The sequence below is a fragment of the Dipodomys ordii genome, unplaced genomic scaffold (genome assembly GCF_000151885.1).
Source record: "Dipodomys ordii isolate 6190 unplaced genomic scaffold, Dord_2.0 Scaffold4, whole genome shotgun sequence".
Taxonomy (NCBI): domain Eukaryota; kingdom Metazoa; phylum Chordata; class Mammalia; order Rodentia; family Heteromyidae; genus Dipodomys; species Dipodomys ordii.
Window position 1 is genome coordinate 1,070,621 of NW_012267220.1, and position 19,851 is coordinate 1,090,471.

The 19,851-nt window shown below is 43.0% G+C and overlaps 1 protein-coding gene across 2 annotated transcripts in view; it reads left to right on the forward strand.

Annotated features, from left to right (window-relative positions):
* The window catches only part of Csgalnact1 (chondroitin sulfate N-acetylgalactosaminyltransferase 1), a 202,207-nt gene that overhangs the window by 845 nt on the left and 181,511 nt on the right, over positions 1–19,851 (forward strand). Inside the window, exon 1 of one of the 2 annotated variants that reach the window (XM_013026087.1) lies at positions 568–706. The exons of the other annotated variant lie outside the window; for it this stretch is intronic. The gene's annotated coding sequence lies outside the window, so the exon portion shown is untranslated. Of the gene's footprint in view, positions 1–567; positions 707–19,851 lie in introns of those variants that run through there. 2 annotated transcript variants of the gene reach the window in all.

Sequence of the window (19,851 nt, forward strand, 5' to 3'; positions counted from 1 at the left end):
CCCCCCCCCCCGACCCCACCCCGCGGGGCCTCGACCCTGGGAAGGGGTTCCGCGTCACTCCGCGGCTGGGAGCCGCTCAGGTGGACGCCGCAGCCCGCGGCGGAGGCTGCAGAGCCGGGGTCCGGGGTCCGGGGCGGGGGCTTCGCCAGCTTGGGTCGCGGGGGGACGGGGCTGTTTCCATGACTTTCTCAGAATTAAAAACAAGAAAAAACAAGTAGCCTTGGCCCGCGCCCCGCCGCGACTCCGCTGCCATTGTGTGATTCTCCGCCGTGGGCCGGCCGGGCTGGAGGGGAGGGTGGGCGGCCGCCCCCGGCCTTGGTCCTGTCCGCGGGGCCACCCCAGAAACGGCCCGTGCCCTGGGCCGGCGGATCGGAGCGGGTGGAGCGCCCAGGCGTGGTCTTGGGGCGCGGTGGGCTGGGCTGGGGGGGGGTTGGAGGGCGGGGTTGGAGGGAGGGAGGAAAGCTGGACCCGGCCCAGGCGGAGTTGGGTTCCCGCCCCATCCCCTGCACCTGCACCCCGCCAGTGACTTTGAACTTACCTTCTCATGGTGGGCAAAGAAGGGGGGAGGGAGGAAAGACAAGAACAATCCCGCACTCCACACCCCGCGGCCCTGGCGAAGACCCACCCACGGGGGACGCGTGGTTCACGGCTGGCACGCTCGGCTTGTGGTTCTGCGGGTGACAGTCTGGAACTTCAGTGTCCTCAGGTTTGTCGAGAATTAACTGCAGCTGCTCTTCTTCTTCTTCTTCTTCTTCTTCTTCTTCTTCTTCTTCTTCTTCTTCTTCTTCTTCTTCTTCTTCTTCTTCTTCTTCTTCTTCTTCTCCTCCTTCTTCTTCTCCTCCTCCTTCTCCTCCTTCTCCTCTCCTTCTTCCCCTCCTCCTCCTGTATCTGCTTGAAATTGCCATTTTAAAAAAAATTCTGCAGGGATTTTGCGCAGGTGATCCACCACGCTAGAGTCCCCACGATGAGCGTTGATTCAAACAAGCTCTGGGTGGAGGTGTCAGGTTGGCAATTAGGAAAAACACACCTTGGGTAGAGAAGCAGAGGGCGGAGTTGTGCGGGTCGCCCAGAGGGTAGAAGGCGGTGGGGGTCTCGTTCACTGGGAGCCCCAGACAAGGCTGGTGCTGGGAGCACCAGGGATGATCCCCCCACCCGGGACACAGCACACAATCTGGACCGAGATCCTACCGCCTGGGCGTCGTTTAAAATCTGCACGCGTGGGCGATGGAGGGAAATCTAAACGTTGAGATTCCTCCGTGGACACCAGGAGTGGAAGGCACCTGGTGTCTGGCTGTGGCAGGTCCCTGAGCTCCCAGCAAGTCTCTCCCATTCCCGAATTGCGTGGACCTGGAACCGCCTCACTTAACCCTAGACGTAAGATGCCAACTGTACAGACCAGAAGGGAACCCTGGTGCGGGCACAGCACATGCTTGTGATTCTCTTGCCTTTTGCCCTTCTTTAGCTTTCAGGGATCCCGAATCTAGCATGTATCAACACTGAATAGCATTACGACTTTTTTCTTGTGTATGTGATCTTACTTTTCATCCATCCACCCATCTCTTTATGGAAGAACCACGGATGTCTTCTCTGGACATCTGAAAATGATGCTTTGGGGATGGTGGTATGCAGTACTGCTGGGCTTTTCTGTTGGTAAAATTCCGTCCTCTAGTCCTCTGGTGATGAACTGGACTGTCCAGTCTTCATGGTGCTCTCATTCCAGTAGCAATGAGAAAAGAAATCACAGAGTGCTGTACTGGGTTTCTTCTACCTCCTGCTTCCCCAGGCCTCCTGGTCCAACTTGGTGCCAGGCGGCTTCCTGAGGACTTAATAAATGTTTGTTGATTTGAAATTCACCATGCATTGAAGTTATTCTTCAGGTCCCATGGTTTTTTTTTTATTTTGGCAAAAGGGCCTTGGGATTGTAAATGATAGCCCTCCTATACATCAGGGCTCACAGGTATTAAAGAGGATAAGCTGAGGTAGACTTTATTACCTATTGATTTTGCCCTCATGATGAAGCCGCCTTGAAGATCTGTAAAGCCAAGGTGTAGCGGTAGGCTCACCACTAGGGGCCTCCTCTGCATAGTGGATCACTCCAGGCTGTCATTTGTTACCACCACCCTGTCCTTTGAGGTAGCAGAGACATTTAAGTTCCTGCTCCTTCTTGACATACAATATTGTACTACAAAAGGATATCCTTGAAAAACATTATCAAGGCCCTAAAATCAATGAAAGTGGCCTTGGATGGATTCAGTATGGCTTTTAAATATCGTTAAAGGTTTTAAGAACTGTTGTATATGGTAATGGTTAAATATATTCTTTTAAACAACTTAAAAAATCAAATCTATGATTTTGGTTTAGTATTTTAACTGTTTTTATTTTTGTGTGTGTCTCTTTGATAGAGATTATTATTATTATTTCTATTATTTTAATATGTTTAAAATCACTTTATCTCAGCCAGGTGCCTATAGTACTAGCTACTGAGGAGTCTGAGATCTGAGGATGGCAGCTTGAAGTCAGGTTGGGCAGGAAAGTCCATGAGACTCTAATCACTAATTAATCACCAAAAGAGAGCTGGGAGTGGGGCTGTGGTTCAAGTGGTAGAGCAGCAACCTTGAGTGAAAAAGTTAAGAAGTGCTTTCTCTTTTTCCTTTTCTCCTTTCCTTTCTTTTCCTGTGCTATCCTATCCTTTCTCTCTTGTCCTTCTTTCCTTCCTTTTTTCCTTCCTTCCTTTCTTTTTTGTGCTGGTACTGGATCTTGAACTCAGGGCCTAGATGTTGTCCCTGAACTTTTTTGCTCAAGGTTAACACCCAACCACTTGAGCCATAGCTCCACTACTTGCTCTTTTGATGCTTAATTGGAAATAAGAATCTCACAGAGTTTTCTACTTGGGCTAGCTTTGAACGTCCATCCTTAGATCTCAGCCTTCTGAATAGGATTACAAGCTTGAGCCACCAGTGCTGGGTACACTGGTTTTTCTTTTCTTTTCATATCAAGGTCTAGATCAGTTCTTATTAGGAAACAAAGTTAAGAGGACTGACATTTTCATGAAGGCTGTAGGCAACTTTTTAAAAATATCACTCTGATTAGTATACATGTTTATGATTGCTTTTAGGATCCTGTGTATATCAAAGGGTTATGTGGAACCTGTTTGCATAATGGAATGGTCTTCTAGAACTGGAAGATGTTTGTGTTCACCCCCAAAACTCCAGTGAAGAAAGGGCTGGGAACCTTCCTGCCTCTCTGTCCACTCCCCAGACTGTAGCTGAGCTGAAGCCAGAACACAGGTCCTATTCTTTGTGGAGAACTCCAAGAGTTAGTATAGTCCACAGCTCTGAGCCTGATGAAGATTATGGATGCATAAAGTGGCAGGAAATGAATGGCTTTTTATACCTGGGAGATATTTTTAGGAGCTTGCATTTGAGAGATGCCACCTGTCTGGAAATGACAGCTGTGTGCTAGAATTTTCAGTGTGATATTGAGGACCTAACACTTAGCACAACACCACTTTGCTGCCCAGATAATTTTTGTTGTTGTTTTTAGACTATGCAGAACATAACATTTGCTTATCCGGGGGGTCACATCTGCTACTTTGTTTTATTTGCACGCACAAAGGGCAGTTGAATTGTTGCAGGAAAAGGGAAGCAGGAAACTGGGAGGAGGTAGTTGTGAATTTTCTATTTATACTGAGCTTTAGGGCAAGCCTTACTTTTGCCTTCCAAAAGCACATGCTACCAGCTTACAGTTTCCTATAAGTAATTGTTCTCCAGTGCTTTTTAAAAAAAAATGTGTGTGTGCTTACCAGGGGCTTGAACTCAGGCCCTGGGTGCTGTCCCTGAGCCTTTTCACTTGTGCTCTACCACTTGAGCCCCAGCTTTTCTTCTGGATTCTTGCTGGTTCATTTGGAGATGAGAGTTCCATGGACTTTCCTACCTTGGCTGGCTTTGAACTGCTATCCTACAATCTCAGCCTCCTGAATAGCCGAGGATTACAGGTGTAAGCTACGGGTTCCCAGCTTCTTCAGTGATCTTATAAGTCCCTTTCTGAAATGGATCCTCAGTGCCTTGAAAAGTACTACTTCTGTCTATTAGCTACTGTGAATGTTAATGTATTGGTTGTTGCATGTAATCAGGCTGCTGCTGTTTCATGAGTTGGCTTTGTGCAGACTAGCTCTAGGTGCTAACTTGCATAGAGTTAACTTGCTAACTTGCTAGTTCCTCTGCGCTGGACCATCTGGTGCCCAGCCAGGGGGTTAGGTTTACTAAATATGCAACAAGCCAGACTTCAACACAGCTCACCTCCCTGTTCAACTCTATTGTATATGGAATATTCTTCACAGACATTCATGATGTTATCTGTAGGGGTGACAAGAAAATTGTTGGCAAACAGTACATATATAAATAAATATATAGTATATATATATATATATATATATATGTATCTGCTAATGGCTATTAGTGTTATTGACTTAGTGCTTTTACTCAGTGAATTTAGTGCCCGTGATAATATTTGGAAAAGTTCCTTGTTAAATGGTGTCTGCAATTCTTCTCTTCCCATGATTAAAAAAATAGCTATATTTATGGAGCACTTAATTGTGAAGCAAGCACTGTACTGAGTGTAAGACTCAAGCTATTTACTTAATTGGCACAGCTGCCTTAGAAAGTATGCATTGTTATTATCTGCATTTTGCAGATGGGAAAAATCAAGGTTTAGGAGATAAGGTGCTTGCCAAGGGTCAAGTAGTTGGAGGAGCTAAGACTCAGTCCACATCTGTCTAACTTCAGCTCAAAACCTTTGTGCTTTTTTTTTCTGTAGTACTGGAGCTTGAACTCAGTGCCTGAGCACTTTCCCTTACCTTTTTTTTTTTTCAAGACTGGGTGCTCTACCATGTGAGCCACAGTTCTACTTCTGGCTTCTTTTGGGTAATTAATTGGAGATAAGAGCCTCATGGACTTTACTGCCCAGGATGGCTTTGAACCACAATCCTCAGATCTACACCTCCTAAATGGCTAGGATTATAGGCATGAGCCACTGATGCCCAGCTTTTTTTTTTTTAACTCTAGCATAAACTTGTTGAAGTGGCAGCTGGGAAAATGACTTAAGCATTCTTAGGGTTAACAAAGCAGCGAAACATCGGTTTTCATTAGTTGTTGGACTTACTTCTGAACATGATATAGCAAGATAACAAATGCATTTTTATCAGCCAGTGAGTCTGCTTCAGCATGTTTTATTTACAGGTCTTGTAGATGCTGTTTTAATTTTTCCCTCTGCAGTTTAAAAGATGATAGAGAACACCCCTGTAAAACATTTATATTCTTATCAAGATGCTTTGCAGGCACGTTCAAAGAAGAATCTCTGGATAAAATAGAGTGTTCAGATGTTGCTGTTGGGGCAATCCATCCATGTATCACAAACATTGAACACCCATCACTTGTGAATGTGTTTTGGAGAGGCTCTGTGCTAGAATGCAAAGAAGAGGGAAGCACCACTTACTGGCTGGGGCTGCCTGGTGCTCTTATTGGAGACGTTGGAGACTTGGTTTCATCCAGTGCATGCTGGGAAGAACAACATTGTAAGGACTTGTTGCAAGAGTCAAGTGGCATTTACAGGTAACATGCCAAGCCAAATGGAGGTGGCAGGTTGTAAGGATTGACATTGCTTTCCTCTTTATCCTTGGCTATCTCTTCTCACCCTTTCACTTCTCCTTCCTCTTTCCAGCACTACTTATGAGGTGGAGGGAGATAGAGATATAACTCAACTCTGGCAGGATGCTGGTGGCTCACACCTATAATCCTAACTACTCAGGAGGCTGAGATTTGAGGGTCACCATATGGAGTCAGTGCAGGCAGACTCCATATTTTGGGATCTCCAATTGGAGACTCTTATCTCCAATGAAGGAACAAAAATGTTGGAATTGGGGGTGTGGCTCAAGTGGTAAAGCACTCACCATGAAGTGAAAAAGTTGAGTAAGAGGGAGAGGTCAAGCACCAGTCTTAGCAAGAAAAAAAATAAAAAGATATCTTAGATCCAAGGTATCATGTGTACAATTCCTTGTAAATATTATTTTCTGTTCTCCCTCATACGACTGGGACAGGTCTGCAGTGGAGGTGAGTGAGTTATGAGCTGGCACTGGCCTAAAGTCCCTGCCATGCACTTGGCTATTACCTGAGCTGCCTAGAATCAGCTGACCAGGGCACCTTGGAACCTAAGAGAATAAGAGATTGAGTTTGAGAGGTAAAGGAGAGGCTCTTTGAATGCAGGCCATGACCTCAATTCTCAAGCGGGCTGAGCAGTAAGAGTTCAGAATTTTGAAGACTAACGATGCAAGCTGTTTCTCCTGAGGAGCTCTGCAGCCCTTCTGCACCCCAGCTTGCTTCATTGCCTATTAGACACCCCAGATTCCTGGCCCCTTACCATAGGCTTTTCTCAAAGGCAGTGTATCCTTAGCAAGTTGCTAGGTTGCCTGCCAGTTCCCACTCAAGTGAGTGAGTTGAGAGTGAGCTAGTGTCACAGGAGAAACAATCGCTCTCTTAGTTGCAGTTGGAGATTTGGTTAAAGACACTCTGGTCTGTTTCACTGTGTGGCAGAGTGCCAGATCCACAGGAGCCTCAGGGTGGGCACTGCTGGCGTGGCCTGTGTAGCAGGCTGTGTTGCTAGCTAAGGGTGGGTTTGACTGAGATGTGCTAGTGGTTTTTATGATAATGAACTGCCTTGTTTGGTGTGCAGAGTAGATGCTGTGTGTGGTATGGAGGGAATATAGTAGGTTTCACAAAATCATTACAGTTTAGGAACGTCTGTCTCCCTCAGCCAGGGAACAGAAGGCCTTGAATCATTATTTATTATGCATAGGCAGAAGTTGGCCCTTCTGTGAATAAGCAAACAGAACCTGTCCAGGTGCAAATGAAGCTTGAGTTAAGGTTTCAAAAAAAAAACTGCCAAAAAAACCCAAAACTTAAAATTACAAGCAGGATCAAGTTTAGAGCAAATTTCTGTAAGTTTCAAAAGCCCATTTTATAGAATTAATAGGGTGTGGAAGAGAAATGAACATACAAGGACAAGGAGGACTTTTGTGGGAAGAAGAATAGTCCTTGAAGTGAAATCAGCTGGTTCATAGCGAGTCTTGGGGGGATGAGAAGGACACCATATTGGATTTTATACCAACATGTGAGAAATGCTGGGAAGCAGGGAACTCATTGAGGACCCAGCTGGCCTGAGAGTTGAAACCAGTTCACAAAGATCGAGGCTATACTCTTTCTCAACTAGATGATCTTAGGCAAGTTACCCGATTCTTTAGATCCTAGTTTCTCATTTATGGAATGGAGACAGTCCTGTTTGTCTCATTGGGTGGTCTGCTGATTCACTGAGATAATCTATGTAAACTCAGTAGCACATGGTAAAAACTAAATACAAGGAAGAGAAATGAACTCTTTTTATCTATGGAGGAGAATTTGGAAGAGTAAGGAGAGAATCCTAAGCTTTCCCTGGACCTTGAACCTCCAAGTTCCACTCTTGGGTAGTTTCTTCTTCAATGTTTTAGGTTAGATAGCTGTAACTTTCTTATCTTTGGATCACCATTGTGTGCAGGTCACCACGATAAGGTACTTGTATGGAAATAAATTCCAGTAAACCCCTATGGACACTCTTATGTAGCTTGCAGTTTCAGAGAATAGTGTGATAGTAAGACTTACTAATAAGCAATGGATTTCTAATATTCCTTTGCTACTTAAAGTAGCTGCTCAAAAGAGAGTACCTTTCCTTTGCTTCCCCATCCCTGACCTCTCTATATATACTAATTTGGAAATGACTTTTTTTTTCTTAGACTTCCATAGGCATGAGTAACTCAGAGGACCAAGGATATATAGAAGTAGAATTTATGTGAGTGTGTTTCTGGCTATGTAATAGTGAATGAAGGGAGGGAGATTTGTATTTTGGAGGAATTTTTCTTTGGATATGCCTATGTGACCTCTCAGTACTGGCTTCTGTCTGTAGTATGTAATTTGGCTTAGAGATTCTGCTAGCTTTTTTTTTTTGGTTTGTTTATTTCCCATGAAACTCATGGTCTATAGATGTGTAGGTTTAATAAACAGGGTGTACCCAATTTGTAGACAGGTTTCTCTAGAAGGAGGCTAGGTGAGCAGAGAAGAGGATGTTAGATCTGATTCACTATGTAGCCAAGAGCAAATTTTTAATCCATAAAGAAAGAATTTAATCATTAAAATGCAGGAGCTGTTCAAATGCTAAGCAATGAAATTTGTGGGCTGTGAATTGATTCATCAATCCAAATAGCAGCCAATACCAAAATCTGAGCAGAAAATCAGTTACTTTGTTGGATCAAATAAGCTGGTTCAACATCTTGCATTGTCTTAGAGTCTTTCCTTTAAGGATAACATATAATTCACTTAAATAATTAAAAATCCAGAGGATTTTCATTGGGTATATAGGAGAATTCATCTAGTTTCACTGAAATTAACTTTTTATGTTCCCCTAAGATTATATGTGGATCATTATGACTGGGTAACAGAGGCCATGGCAAACACCTCCATAGTCCCTTCTGCAAAGTTGGTGCCTTCATGTTTAGTGTTCTGTGGACATGACGAAGAGGAGAGGGGGAACGGCAGGATGTTTGATTTCTTTCCTGCTTAAGGCCATGACCTCATGATGTCAACACTGGAATTATTTGCTCCCTGAGTACCAAGCCTGAAGTAAAACTAGGTGGCTGAAAGCATGAGGCGGTGTATCGTGTGTCCATGGAGGTGGCCTGGTATGAGTGAAAGCATGTGGGAGGAATCGACGTCTTCGATTTTCTCTCCTTGGACTCTTGTTAGGATTTTGTTTGCTTCTTTCTCCTTGGGGCTACGGCCAGGCCAGTCTGAAATTATTTGGCCAGGATTGCTGCTTGCTCTTCATCACTAAGGAATGGGAATGAGTGGAAAGCTTTAAATGAAATTGGTCATGTTCCAACAGTTAATTCACATACATTAGAAACCTTTAATATGAACAAATTGTGCATTTGAAAAGAAAGGGTTCCTTCCTTCCTGGGGAATTTGTAGACCTTACTTAACAGTCATGTGAAGTTAGACATAATGAGAGAACCACTGGTTAGCCATTGAAATCACAGCATTTCTGAGATCATTGGTCTGATGACAGTATAATGAAGAATTCATTGATCATTTGAGGCGATCTGTACTATCTCCATATCTTACAGATAAGCAGGAGGCTCAGAGAGGTGAAGTGACTTATATAAGATGACTCAGCTGCTCAGTGGGATAGATGGTGGATGGTGTCTTGTTATTTTCCCTCTCTTCCTCCCTCCCTCCCTGGGGTTTGAACCCAGGGTCTCACACTTGCTTAGTAGGTACCCTTACTGCTGAATCATGCCTCCAGCCTCAAATTTTGCTCATTCTTTTGAGATAAGGCCTGCCTTTCTGCCCCCTTACAATCTATGTTAAGGTTCCTGGTAGTTAGGATTACAGGTGTGTACCATTGCATTGAGCTCTTCATTGAGAAGTAGTCTGAAGAACACTTTCTGCCTAGGCTGGCCTTGAACTGTGATCGCAACATTCTTAGCTGCCAAAGTACCTAGGGTTGCAGATTTGAGTCACCAGTGCCTGGCTAGTCATGCTATGCAACATTGTTAGTACAGCTGGTTTACAGGTAGATTTAGGTATTCCTATAGTCATAACTGTGTACTGTATTGAATATGAGACAGGAACTGTGTTCATGAATGAAATGGCATTGTACGATCCCTGTATTTGGGTGTAAAACTGATCTGGAGAAACCAAATGGAAATCCACTTTTGAGAATCTTCATAAGCATGCCTGTTTTTAACTATATTTGTATACAGTGTGTATTTTCTTAAAAGCTACCTTTAAACAAATTACATATTCATAATCTTGTGGCAGGCTGGATTTAATAGAGTGAGGCTGGCTCCCAGTACACTGAGTATTCTTGAAGGGAATGAAAAGAGGACTAATGACCTAAATGAACATTATTAGGGGGAAGTTGGACATCGTGGTGCTCTGAGTGTCTGACAGCGCAAGTGGTTAAGAAAAAGCAGCTTAGAGAAGCAGATCTGTGTGGACTGAGTTCTTTTTGTTCAGTGTGTGGTGTGGATGTATGTATGTATAGTGTGCAGAGCAAGAAGACAGGGCTGAATAATGCATGGGGTTTCTGTGGTTGGAGTGGTAATTTGAAAGGATGTGGATGGCATTCACAGTTGGAGCTGGTGGGATTTTACGTTTAATGATTGTACCTTTCCCATAGCCATCTGTCTTTCTCTTTAATAAGCGATATTCCTTATCTGGTCTGATTTGTGTACATTGATTGCACCATTATACTTATTAAATATTAAAAAGCATCATTCCTAACCCCCTCTCTGTGTGAAGCCTAATTAGGTGAAGTGTTCAGTGCAAACCTGGCATTATCATTCCAGAATAATAGTCTGGTCATTACCTATGACACATACTTCAGTTTTTCTGGTTCATGTGCTATTTTCTCTCCTCCTCCAGGAGGAGATATGTAAGACCAATTTTTTTTGATGAAATTTTCGGTACTGTTGGGCTCTTAGGAGGAACTATGGTTCAAAGATTATGAAATCTTTAAAAAATGTATGAAGAAGTTATTATCTATCCTTTGTATTCTTCAGGGATCAGATTTCTGAAAAGATATATACATCAGTTGTTCTGTGACATTAATTTTTATTAGATTGTCATCTTAATAAAAAAGAAAAGCATAACCAACAGCCATGATGGAAAGAAAATGCCAATTGATAGTAGTTACATTTTATGCATACTACTGATAAAAGTGAATATTTAAGCCAGGCATTAGTGGCTTATACCTGTAATCCTAGCTACCCAGGAGGCTGAAGATGGGAGGATCATGGTTTGAGGTCAGCCATGGTGAAAAGTGCAAGAAAACCTTCACCAATAACTGGGCAGTGTGGTGTGTGTCTGTTATCCCAGGCACCTTGGAAAGCATGAACCAGAATAATGGTGCACCAGGTTTATGCCTGAACAAAAAGTGTCACCCTGTCTCAAAATAATTGTAACCCCTCTGTATGGTATTTTCACAATAAAAATAAATAAATTAGTAAATTAAAAAAAAAGTGCCATCCAAAGGCGGGGGAGGGGGACGGAAAAAGAATATTTTTAGATAAATTTAAAAAATTAGATAAAGAGTACTTCTAGATAAATTAAGTCATTATCACTGCTGATCTGTGACCTTCCTTTTCAGCTTCTCCTTCTCTGTACAGTTTGATTCAAGAATTTGTTTGTGTCATTGACTTGATAACAACCATTTTATCATCAAAGAGCCAAAAATACTATTATGACTCACTCCAGTGATTCCAGATTATCACTCTGATAAACTATCCAATGGCACTTTGAACTAATCACTGTAATGAACATTGTCCTCTTTTTTTGAGGCATTTACCGTATTCTCTCATTTATTATGTAAATTTCTGAAAACATCTGCAGACTGCTGTGAGCCTGCATGTGCATACAGGTGCCCATACACCCACGTGATCAGTCTCCCAGGCATGAACCACATAGGAACAGGCTTGGTGTCTTATTCCTGTCTCTGGGATAAAAGCTTGTAAGCTGGAAGTCGCATGTAATGTCTGGTTATCAGGCTAATAGGTTTTTCCCTCTCAGTGATTCCAGCCATTCCTGGTGGGCTTGTTCAGACTGCCTTTCTTCCTTCATGACTGTAAACAGTATTGCTTCCCACTTTTGAACTCTGGGAATCAGTTTGTGAGTCTCTCTAATATAAACTGAACTATTTTTTTGTGTGTTTTTGTTTTGTGCTAATACTGGGTCTTGAACTCAGGGCCTCACCCTATTCCTTTTTCACTCAAGGCTGGTACTCTACCACTTGAGCCACACCTCTGCTTCCAGCATTTTGATGGTTAAACTGAAGATAAAAGCCTCTCTGTCTGGCTTCCAATTGTGATCCTCAGATCTTAGCCTCCTGAGTAGCTAGGATTACAGGAGTGAGCCTCCAGTGCCTGGCTTTTAGGTTTAAGTTATTATTATTATTATAAAGGTGATGTACAGAGGGGTTACAGTTTCATAAGTCAGGTAATGAGTACATTTCTTTTTGGATAGTGTCACCATTTTCTTCTCTCCCTCTCCCAGTTTTCCCCACCCATCCTGAAACACCATTGTGTAGTTCTTCAAGTTGTGTTTGAATGTGGTCAGATCAAAGCAAAAACAGTATGGCATGCTAAATCAACATTTCCTTTCCAACAGATAAGCTTTGTAAGAAACCAGCTTAGCACTCTACCACTAAACTACATTCCCAGCCCTCTAAAGAATATTTTTAACAGTACTAGGGATTGGTCTCCGGGCCTCATTTTGCTTGGCAGGTATTCTACCACCTGAGTCATGTCTCCAGCTTCTTTCTTTGGCTGTTGTTATTTTTCAGATTGGTTCTTACATGTTGACCTGGGCTTAGACAGTGATCCTCCTATCTCTGTTTCCTGAGTAGCTGGGATTACAGGTATGAACTTCTGCACATGGCTGCAATTTCAAAAGTATTTCCAAGAGAATCAAAAAGACTATATAGCATGCCCCTGTTGTTTGCATAGTCTTGGTACAGCCATGATTGAGTCTGCCATAAGATTGACGCACTTGAGTCTTTTGGCAAGCCTCCCGTTCTGTTGTGAGGTTCCCACAGTGGTTCCTCCTACAGTGAGGTACCATTGTTTATTCAGGAACTTAATGCTTGTCTCTCCCGCTGAGTAATTGTATTAGATATGTTAAGGTAGCTGCTTATACCACAGAACTTAAAAACGGCCCCCTGGTGCTTTCAGGAAGACTTTCAACCTTCTTCCAAATGTCCTTTTGACCAGATTCCACCATGCTGTCGAGTTCCCAATGTAATTCTCTGAGTCCTTCTGTGTTCCTACCTGATTTTGCTGTAGAGTTGAGGTAATATGTTTATTCTTATGTTTTCTTTTAAATCCATCACTGATAAATATATATATATATATATGTATATATGTACATGTAACATGCATAGATATTTTTCCTTACAGTATTAAGTAAATCCTCATAAGCATCCAGAATCTTCTCTTTGAAGCCTGGTGTGTGTTTGTGCATTCTGGTTGTATTTCCTTCCTTCTTCCAGCTCTGCCACAGCTGGGGAATGGCTCTCCACATTCTCTTAACCGTTTCCTTTGATTTTGCTTTAGCTTTATCCACGTGTGCATCTTGAGATAATTGTGTGTGTGGGTGGGGGGGGGAGGGCAAGGCTATTGAATTGGGAAATTTGACTCACACCTCAAGGTAATGCCGGAGAACAGTTACTAAAAACAAGTGGTGAGAAAGACCAAAGGAGCATTCTTCCAATGAAATAGCAGAACTTGAGCTTCACAGTTGGTGGAGATCACCCTGCTCTGAGGCAGAGAGGGCGTCAGCGTGGGGTTTGTACAGGATTTGTGTGAAGAAGCTGGGCCTCGAGGCTGCACTAACTTGCTGCCCTGCTTTCCGGAGGATGCAGGGGTCAGGCTTGGGAGCTGCCTCACCAGGCCTTGCAAGACTATGGCAGAGAGCCCTGCTGACACATCTGTGTGTGTGTGTGTGTGTGTGTGTGTGTGTGTGTGTGTGTGACAGCCAGGCACCCTTGCCCACTGTGCAGGAGCCTGGTCCTACTGTGAGTAGGAAAGTGAACCTCGGGGGTGCATGGGGTGGAGTGGGATTTGACTGTCACCCACATCACAGGGATTGGCTCAGAGAGGCCCAGCAGGAAAGACATCGGAAACCCATGACAGGACCTATGAGAAGCAGAGAATCTTGGTTTTAAGCATCTGCTTAAAATGGCAAGACAAGGGATGGGAAAGTGGCTCAGTGGTAGAGTGCTTGCCTTGCATGCATGAGGCCCTGGGTTCGATTCCTCAGCACCACATAAGTAGAAAGAAAAAAAGAGCCGGAAGTGGCTCTGTGGCTCAAGTGGTAGAGCGCTAGCCTTGAGCTGAAGAGCTGAGGGACAGCACGCAGGCCCAGAGTTCAGACCCCATGACTGACAAAAAAAAAAAACAAAAACAAAAAACAAGACATTGCAACAGTGAAGACTAAGTTTGTCTGTGTTGTATGGAGAATGGCAACTCCAGATAGTTTACTTCTTATGTAGCATAAGTGAATAAGGGGCTAGTTCGGACATGGCGTGCTTCTATAGTTCCTAGGAAAAGCCTCCTACTATACCACACCTATATCTTAGGACAGTGGTCCTTAGAGGGAGCTGCAGAAGCTCCAGCTGTCACATCACATTCTAGGAATAAGAGGGATGGAAAGACAGGACATTCTACGTGGGATTTTTGCTTAGATCTCCTTAGCTATAACATTCAGTCATGTGACCACAAGTAGTGGTAAGAGAGGTTAGGAACTCTATGTTGCTTGTAGGATAAATTTGGAGTTTTTTTTTTTTTTTTTTTTTAGGAGACAAGGGGTAGTGACAACAGTCAGCAACCTGAGTTATTCTGACTTCGTGTTAGTGTGGTCAAGTGGTCTTTCCTTCCTCCATTGTTCCAGACTTAGACAAAGGACTGCCAGAAGTTGCTGTGGTGGGATTAGGGGTGGGGCTAAGAGAGACAGGATCCATCAGCCTGTGCTGGCTTAGCTGGCCCGTGTGGACAGAAAGAAATTGTACTCTTTGAAGGTGAATCTAATTGATCACACCCTCCATTTTCTGAATCACAACTGTCTCTGGTGACAAAGTAACAACAGGACTGACTCTGTCATCTGCCAGTGGCCAGAGAATTATAGAACCTACTGGACTTTTCCCTGCTTAGCAGAAGGGAAATCTATCTGAATAGTACAGGTAAGGTCTTTCTTTCTTTTTTTTTGGGGGGGGGGGTCCGGTCGTGGGGCCTGAACTCTGGGCCTGGGCGCTGTCCCTCAGCTCTTCAGCTCAAGGCTAGCGCTCTACCACTTGAGCCACAGTGCCACTTCTGGCCTTTTTTTCTCTCTGCTTATGTGGTGCTGAGGAATCGAACCCAGGGCCTCATGCATGCAAGGCAAGTTCTCTACCACTGAGCCACCTTCCCAGCCTGGGGTCTTTCTTACACATAACTACTATGCTACCTTAACAGCACTTAACAGTCATTTTCTAAAAATTGCCAGTTAGTACCCACCCTATTTGTACATTTTGCACAATTTTCTCAAGAATGATCTCTTTGTGGAATCACAATCTGGGGGATATCTATAGTCTTTGGTCCTTTGGCTTCTGTAGTCTCTTAGTTGATTAAGAGATACATTGCTCACTTTCTATCTTCTATTGTTTTCTATAACGTTAGAGGCTTAATTCAGTCATTTCTTTTAGATGAAATTATTCCCAATTCACAATATCTTTCTTTTCCTTCTTCCTAAAAAACTCAGATGAGATATTAGAAAAATCTGATCTCCACCTGTTTAGTATAATTGCCGCCTTGAATGGCTTTTCTTTGGCTCTCTAGTCTGCTGTATTACTGGCAATGCAAATCTGTGATTTCTTCTTCACCCAAATTGCTGTGACCTCCCAGACATTCCGCCAAAAGTAAACACTCAGAGAGGAAGGGAGGAGTGCTTCCCAGTTCTTCTTCTCTCCCGTGTTAAAAGAACAACTTTAGGCAGATTAAATTTAGCTGAGTTTATTTGAGCTGAGAATTCTTCATGAGTTGGGCAGTACCTCCAGCCAAGGGAGGTCCAGAAAGAGAGAGCTCCACCCAGCATCCTTGGCGGCAGCATTTAGGGACAGAGAACAGAGGTGACTTTAGGTTCAGGAACCGCTTGCCTAGCACTAGCCCAGCTCAGCCTTTCCCTTATTTGGGCATATAGTCTGATAGGTTAGCAGCTCCTAACTGAACCTCTGCTGTGATGACTTTTCTGAGAGTCAGCTATTTGTTATAAGAAGCAACATCTAAATTAGACGCCAGCATGTTGGCATAGTGAGTGACGCTGCAGTTTGCTACACTGATTCAACATTCAGAGGGTAGCTTTAGGCCACATTTTACTTAACACTTGGTACCAGGTATTGATTTTAGGAAGCAAAGAAGAGGCTGCTACTTTGAAAATTTAACCAGGTCCCCCTAGATCAGAAATCCTGGGGAGTGGCTGTTACAGGAGGTAGACAGGTGGCCATGGCTCCTGGTGCATCCTGGGAGGCCCAGGTCTGTACTTCTGGGTCTGAGCTCACATGTTGCGTGAGATAAGCTATTTCCTTCTAGTGACATACAGGTGCATTAAAAGAAATCATTAGAGACCACAACGAAAGCATAGTCTTTGCTCACAGGAGCCAGGCACAATGCAGAATTCCTACCCCACCTGCTTTCACTTGGAAAAGGTCACTGTGCTGTAGGCACACAGGACAGTGTGCATCATTTTGCACAGGCACTCTTGGTTCCTAGGCAGCAGAAGGTCACTAGGCACTCGGCACAGAAGCATGACGTTCATTCCCTGATTAAAATTGTGTTGTAGGAGTCGTGGTAGAGTTTAGTGGTAATCCACACTGGCATTCAGCTCCACGGATCACATAAGTGTTGTCTTCTAACTCAGGGCGGCGGAAACAGTGTTGTTTGATTCAGTAGTTATCCTGGACAAGGAATTGATTTATTCTTGCTAATGGAAAGTCTAGGGTCTTGAAGTGAGAAATAATGGAATCTCTTTTGTGTTTAAGTACCCTTTCACATCGACAGTCAATGTGAAAGGTCTTGCATGTGATCTTGTAATGGTAACCTGCCCCAAGGAACAGGTTCCACATGAACAAGGGAGCTTTCTAATCACGTGCTTAGAATATTTGGACAGCATCTTACTTTTAGTTTATTCACAGTTACTGTTATACAACAGAGGAGAAAAAGAGGGAGAAGATCTGCTTTATGATAGGTTGATATTGACAACCTCTTTCAACACCTCACTACTCACTAATAGCCTAGCATAAAGACCTGATTAAGTAATATAATCATTTGAAAGTGTAAGTATTCTATATTTAGGTATTTGTATTCAATCTTTTTTTTGCAGTCCTGGGACTTGAACTCTAGGCCTGGGCACTATCCCTGACCTCCTTTTGCTTAAGGTTAGCACTCTACCACTTTCAGCTTTTTCTGTGATTAATTGGAGATAAGAGTCTCATGGATGTTCCTGCCTGGGCTGGCTTCCAACCATGATCCTCAGATCTCAGCCTCCTGAGTAGCTAGGATTATAGGCATGAGCTACCCATATCTGGCTTGTATCCATCCTTTTCAGTTTTCAAAATGTTTTAATTTATTATTATTGGTGGTGGTGGTGGTCCTGGAGTGAACTCAGAGCCTGACAATCTATCACCTGAGCCAGGCTTCCAGCCCAGCTTTATGCTGTCTTTTATGTTTGTTAGTTTGTGATGAGATCTCAAAGATTTTTCTACCTGGGTTGGCTTTGAATTGTGATCCTCTAGTTCTCAGTCTTCACTGAGTAGTTAGAATTCAGATGTGAATCTCTGATGTCTGGTTTACTTTTTTTTTTAAAGAACAAATCCATGACAGTAACAAATCCATGCCATTCATGTTCTAAACAGTAAATCAGGAAACTATTTACATTCTGAGAAGGATCCAAACTCTTTCATAGGATGCAGCTCTGCATGGTAATCCAGAGATCAACTTTTCCTGTGAGGTAAGGCTCTTACCCACTCCCCCCATCATGTAACAGCCTCCATGCTCTTCCACTTATTTTATGTATGAGTGCAGCTATGTATGTGTGTATGTATATATGTATGTATGTATTGCTAGTATTAGGGCTTATACTCTGGGCCTTGAGCTTTTACTTGTTGTTTTGCTAAAGTCTGGTGCTCTACCACTTGAGCTACACCTCTACTCCCAGCTTTTTGATGGTTAGAGATAGGAGTCTCATGGACTTCCCTGCCTAGACTGGCTTCAAACCATGATCCTTAGATCTCAGCCTTCTGAGTAGCTAGGATTACAGGTGTGAGCCACCAGTACCTGGATTATGTGTTTGTTCTTTTAATGCTCATTCACTAAGCCACTACTTGGTGCCAAGTACTGAGTAAAAGCCTCATAAAGACATAGCTGCTTTTTATGCTAATTTCATTATTGGAGAATGCTTAATATCAAGTAAAAGGTTAATTACTGGTGAGTCAGTTTTTTTATTTTTTTTTAATTGTGAAAATACTGTACAGAGGGGTTACAATTACATGGGCAACGTAATGAGTACATTCTTATCAAGCATTGTTTCCTCCTCCTTTGTTTCCCCTTTCCATCCCTTCCCATCTCCCCCCCAGCCCCACCCCCCCAGCCAAAGTTGTAAAGTTCGTTTTTCCCACTTAATGACTTATACATCTCATTGTTGTAATGGGTCCACCTGTACCCCTATTTAAACGATTTGTTTTTTCCCTTCCCCTCCATAAATTATACCAACATTAAATACAGTGAAAGCAGGTATTATACCGTGCGGGAGGGACATACAAAGCAACAAAAAAATCATCTTATAAATATGTTAGAAACAATTGCAAGTAAGAAAAACCATTTGAATCCTTATCTTAGATTTTTTTTTTTTTTTTTTGCCAGTCCTAGGGCTTGAATTCAGGGCCTGGGAACTGTCCCTGAGCTTCTTTTGCTCAAGGCTAGTACTCTATCATTTGAGCCACAGTGCCACTTCCAGCTTTTCCTGTTTATGTAGTACTGAGGAATTGAACCCAGGGATTCATGCATGCTAGGCAAGCACTGTACCACTAAGCCACATTCTCAGCCCTGGTACCTGCTTTATGGTAGCTGCTAAAAAGTATTGTTAAAAACTCTGTACCTTCTGTAGCTGTCAGCAAATTAGAAGTAGAGCTTGGAGCACAGATTTTTCTTATTAGTTAATACATATCCATCAAAGATGGTAGGAGAAAGATAGCTAACTATTATGTGCATTTATTTGAAACATCCATTTTTTTTCCAGCAGACTAATTTCTAGAAAAGGAGAGATATGATTCAAGATAGGTTGACTCACATTGAAACATTAGTTCACATAACCTAGTTCTCTTAACTCAAGATTAGAACCCATTGTCAGGAAACATTTGGTAAATGACACATTTTTAGAAAACGTCTTATTTTCTGTGGGCATAAGTGGAGATTAAAATTCTAGTGCCATACATAATTGAAATGCCAAAATAGCCTTGCAGCACAGCTTGACAACTTGGTTATTACTTGGTTCAATATTGTAATTTATTTTCTAAATTATTAACCATGGCACTCCTATGAAAAACAGTCCTTAATATAAAATACTAGGGAATGTGGACAGGTCATTGTCCAGGATTTGAGTTCAGGCTCCAGTATCAACACACACACACACATACACACACATTAAAATTTAAACATTCAAAAAACTCACCCATCTTGAGGGCTCTGGATTTCTTTCTTTTTTTTTTTTCTTTTTGTCAGTCATGGGCCTTAAACTTTGGGCCTAGGCGCTGTCCCTTAGCTCTTCAGCTTAAGACGAGCACTCTACCATTTGAACCATAGCGCCACTTCCAGTTTTCTGGTGTTTTTTTTTTTTTGAGATAAGTCTCATGGACTTTCCTGCCTGTGCTGGCTTTGAACTGTGATCCTCAGATCTCAGCCTCCTGAGTAGCTAGGATTACAGGTGTGAGCCACTGGCCCTGGCTGGATTTCTTTCTTTTAGGGAGAATTGTCTCCACTTCTGCACATTTTCTAATCTCAGGGGATCCCAGCTGTATTGGTTTTCCATCGCTTGATGCTTCTTCCTTGGGACCTGCCAGCTGTCCTGGTGGCATCAGCAATGCAGGGTTGGCTGCCGGTCTGGTCTCCCTCAGCCTGCCTGGTAACAGAGGTGGGTTGGTGGGGGAAGTTCTGGTCAGTGGCAGTTACCGCCTGGTTTGTAAGGT